Below are 5283 nucleotides of genomic sequence, written 5' to 3'. Positions count from 1 at the left end.
AGAGGCCCGTTTTAGTTTTCCCATCTCGCAGGCTGAGCATAGATGATCTTTTTCAAAGTTGAGATCAGGAATCCCTTTGACCAACTTATGTTTGGCTAGCTTTCTTAAGACATTAAAAAATTCAGGTGTGAGTACTTCTAGTGCCATAGCCAATTTTCATCGCTCTTATGGGATACAAGACAAAGGGTGTCTTGTTCCTCAGAGGATTGAAAATCCAGAAGATAGTGATTCCCTTCTCTCTTGGCCTTGATGATGGTTTGGCTGGGATTTGTTTCTATGATACAGAAACCTTAACGGAATCTGACTTCAAGACCCTTGTCGCAGAACTGGCTTATGCTTAGTAAGTTGTGCTTCAGACCTTCAACATAAGCTACTTTGCTGATGGAAATGTTGCCTTTGATGAGAGTTCTGTATCCCTTGATGGTTCCCTTACTATTGTCTCCAAAAGTGACAGAGCTTCCAGATTTCTCGATGAAGGAGGACAGCTGACTTTTGTCACCAGTCATATGCCTGGAGCAACCTGAATCCATGTACCATGGTTGCACATGCTGGTCCTGCAAGACAAACTAAAGGTTTTTAGGTACCCATTTCTTAATGGGTTCACGTTTGTTAGTAGAAGATACCTCTCTCTTTTCATCACCCTTAGCCTTTGAAGGCTTGTGTTTGTTAGCATTTCCCTTGCCCTTGGACTTGGGCTTTTTCACGTTTTCATTGGTTTTGACTTTATAGCGATAAACGTGTTGAGAGAATATGCAGCGATGTGTCAACATGTGATTCCTCAGGTTTTGTAAAAGAGCTAAAAATTAACAATCATTATACTTTGGACATGAATGTCTAACATTCTTTTTATTCGCTGAAAATGAAGAAGTAAATGCAGGGGATGTAAATCCTGTCCTAGCAGTTTTTACAAACTTCCTATCTAGTTCAGATTTTTTATTTGAATGGGTCTTTGTCTTTACTTCATTTCTCCTGAGGAAAGACTACTTTTCTTCATCTGAATGAGAGGAAAAGTGGTGGTTAGATTTCTTAGAGGCAGGCCACTTCTGTTTTTGCTCACGAGTAAACTTAATGAACTTAGAAGATATGCTAGGGCCTTTTAAGTTATCGTTGGCAGATTTGATATTTCTCAGTTTTCCCTTTCCTTTGTCTGAACATTCCATCGATGGAGGAATACCATATTTCATTGAGTGTTTGAAGTTTTGAGGCTTCTTATTTCAATGATCTTTGGTGATTCGCAGATTATCTCTTCTTCTGATTCAGAATCGAGAAAGTCTCTCACTGATTTCTCGAAATCAAAATTAGCATGGATGTTCGTGGGAGGTGTGGGATCAGAGGTTGATGCTTCAGAGTGATCTGCTTGAGGTTCCATCGTTTCTGACTTAGATGAACTTTCAATGTTACTTGGATGGTTCATCGATTCATCAGGTGATGGTTCCTTATTAGGATTCTTCTTTTCATCAACAATACTTGCTGATGAAGCGGGATTGACAACCAGAGACTCTGGTTTAACCATAGGGTTTCCATCGGTCTCTGATTTGGAGGTGTCGTTCCTTTCATCATAATTCTTACATGTACTGCTCTCGTACACCACGTTTTCAAAATTCTGTCTTAAGACGACAGTTTTTCCATCAACTTTAACTCTTTTAAAATTTGCTTTTGGTTTCGGGATAAAGTCGGGTTTCTGAATGCATCCAAGTTTGAAAGTGGATTCAAGGGTGGATTTCTTTGGTTCGATGAAGGAGTAAAATTCATTGAATCCAATCCCTTGAGTGTCTGTTTGACCGTTTAACTTTTCGTACACATCTTGGGCATCCTTGTATTTATTCATCAGAAGTTCATTGGTTTGAAGCTTCTGGTGAAGAATCTCCCTTTCCTTTTGAAAGAAATCTTTGAGAGCTACTGAGTTAAGTCTCTATGCCTCAGATTCTTTTAAGGCCTTAGTTTTCTTTTCTAAGTCTTTGTTACTCGCTTGTTTATTTCCAGAAGTTTTTCTTCCACTGATTTTTTAAGAGCGGCGATGCGAGTCTTTTCTTTCATGAAATCGGCTTTTTCTTCGGTTAGAATATCAGTCTCTCTTTTGTAGAAACTGACTTCTTTTTTCGTTTTAAGTCTTTCAAATTTTTCAAAATTTAATTTTTCTTTTAATTTCAAAAAGTCATCTGAAATCTTTATTACCCTTAACTCTAGCTCAGATGGAGCCGAGTTGGTTTCATCGATAGTAGACTCATATACCTGATCATCAGTGTCAGAGGCAGATTCTGAATTGGACGTAGCCATCAGACAGATGAGTGCTTTGTGTTCTTCATCGAATGAAGAATCAGACACCTAGTTTTCTTTTTCAGCTATCAGGCTTCGCTCTCTAGGATTGTACTTATATTTATTCTTGTAATAGTCAGCATCCTTTACCAGTCGTCCTCTGGATTCTTTTGAAAAATGACCGATTTTTCCGCACCTGAAACAACGGAGGTCATTTTTCCTTCCATCTTTGTCCTCTTTCTTCTCTTCTCTTCTATCTTCTTTTCTGTCTTCTCTCTCTTCTCTTCCATCTTTTCTGTCTTCCCTCTGATAAAATTTCGATGGCTTCCTTTCATAGGATGGCTGGTACCTTTCCCTCTTGAATTATCTTCGTTCATAGGGTTTCTTGATGAACTTTTTCTGGAACTGCTTTGTAATTAAGGCTAGAGATTTGGCAAAGGCTTTGATATCATCATCTGATTCAGATGTTTCATCTTCAGATTCTGATTCCACCACCAGTGCTTTCTTTCCTTTCTTCTTGTGGTCTCTGGTGGAGGTCCATGAAACATCCTTTTCTTCAGCAGCAAGAGCCAAGGGTCCAACGATGGACACTTTTTTCTTCATGATATCGTTCTCTTGTGGTTCACTGTTTCTTTCTTGTTCTGGTTTAGACTTACTTATGTAATTGCCTAAACAGATCAGAGCTCTGCTCCTTCGGTCATGTGGAGTTTTTGCCTAAACAGATAAGTCCATAAAGGTTAAGTACATTTGCTGTCCAGTGATGGTGGAAGCAAAGGATGCTTCTCAGTTTAAAGAAATTGTTCAGCATCTTACTGACCAAACTCCCAACTTCCGAGTCTATTCTCATCTGGCTACCGCCGTCGCCGCCACCGCTGCAGCTGCTACTGCCGCCACGGAAAAAAATATCTACAGTTACGGACATTCACATGCGAGTCCGCAAGTCAGAATAGATAGTTACTCATGGAAAGAGCTTGCAGAGTGGAATCGAAATCGATAGTCACTCGTGGGATGAGATCGTTGATCATATTGGCACAACATATATGCCAATAATGCAAAGCCAACTGTTCAATGGTTTGGGCCAATTGACGGGTTTAGGAGATTTGAGCTTCTAAACTCTCAGCTATCGTTATCATGTAATCGAAAAGTATCTGGTTTCTTTTTTAGTTGAAGTTCAAATATTCTCTGCATTCACTATGTCTAACATGAGACCACTGTTTAATTTAGTAATCATTGGCCGTTTGGTCAAGATTTACACAAGACTAAAGGGGTTATAGTTAAGTTGTAATATGAACTAAGAGCTACAGAGAGCACTTTTGTATAAGTTAATCAGCACCAGAGATCACTGAATGGCCGGGTCAAGGTGGTCGTGCCGCCTTACGAGGTGCAGTGGTCAGAAGCTTCAAAACAAAAACGGTATGTATCAAAAACTGTCAATAACTACTTACTTAAACCAAATGTAACTTATATCATCGTTAAATCTTCTCTAATAAAACCAGTGAAACTTCAAAATCGTTGAAATTCATGGCTCCCTCCGCATTGCGCGGATACACAACTAGTTAATATTATATTATAAATTATACTTATATTAGTTCATATATGATGTATATGTATAAATAATAAAACATAAAAAATGATACACACACATATACATATATATATATATATATTCAAGAAAATAAAAAGAAATACATAACCGAATTTATGCGTAGAATTTGTATAAAGTAATAAAAGTAAGGTTATTATTGAAAAGGTATATAAGTTAAGAATATGAAATATACTTTTAATAATTTATTTGATGCAAAAAATAATATAATACATCATTGGAATTGAATTACTACAGTTTATACAAAGTTTTATACCATTTTGTTGGCAAAATTTGTGCAAATGATTGGATATGGATTAACACCATTTAAACAGTTTTACAAACCCTAAAATATTTTTATGTTTTTTTTCCGGTTGGAACATGTTTTTAATGTTTCCTTCTAAGTCATCAAAAAACTTTGGTTCGTCCCTACTTCTACATAATCCAGCAATTATTACAAAATTGTTTTCTAATTATTTTAATTAAAAGATAATTCGTTTACTTGATACACAATGCATGAATTATAAGTCAAAGTCAATGTTTTATTCCAACAAAGAAATTATTAGTGCGAAGAATTAAACGAAACGATGGACTTGTGTGTTCATTAAAATCATTGGGACCATTAAAACATGAAGTTGGAAATATATCTAGTCCATTATTATGTGGGGATTTTTAATTAGGGAATAAAATTAAAATTTAATTAATAAATTATTGATTTTTATATTGTTATTATTATGTTATATTAGAAGGGTACTCGTATAATGTATCAAGATACATCTCGATTTTAATGTTTTATTTTATTTTTTTTGTCTCTAGATGATGTTATAATACGGTATTATGTGGTTTTGAAAAACAATAATGTTTTTTTAATAAAATATAAATTTAAAGATATCGTAAAAGTTTGAAAAAAAATCGATGTTAGTATCAAAATAACTATAATCTAATTTAGGTTTGATAAATAAGTAATTTATTTTTGGTTTAATAATATAATTTTTTTATAAAGATAATACTTAAGTATTCTGTTACAATGATTATCCTAATTATATTTTAAATAAGATGTTTATTCTATTACGATTATGAGTATTTGTTGTTAGTTATAAAAATTCAAATATGGAGTTTTAATAAATTGTACTTACGTACAATTTACGTGTAAACTTGAATTTTAAATAATATGCATCAATTGACAATACTTCATGCATAAAAATGGTTTTTAAGAGTTTTTGTCAAATGTTTTATAATATAGTATAGATAACAACAAAACCTTATGATATGGTAGAATTATTGCGCTTGAGGAAATATAGGCTTTCATTATTATCATTGTAGGATTATTGTTTAAATTTTTACCGGGATAACCTTAATTCATAAATATATGTCTATAAAAAAATTATGGATGTTGTCATTATATATACTCTTCCATCTTTTCTGTCTTCCCTCTGATAAAATTT

Source organism: Cynara cardunculus, unplaced genomic scaffold (assembly GCF_001531365.2).
Source record: "Cynara cardunculus var. scolymus isolate 2C unplaced genomic scaffold, CcrdV1 Un_Scaffold_2183, whole genome shotgun sequence".
In the NCBI taxonomy this organism is placed as follows: Eukaryota; Viridiplantae; Streptophyta; class Magnoliopsida; order Asterales; family Asteraceae; genus Cynara; species Cynara cardunculus.
This window is presented reverse-complemented; position numbering follows the sequence as displayed.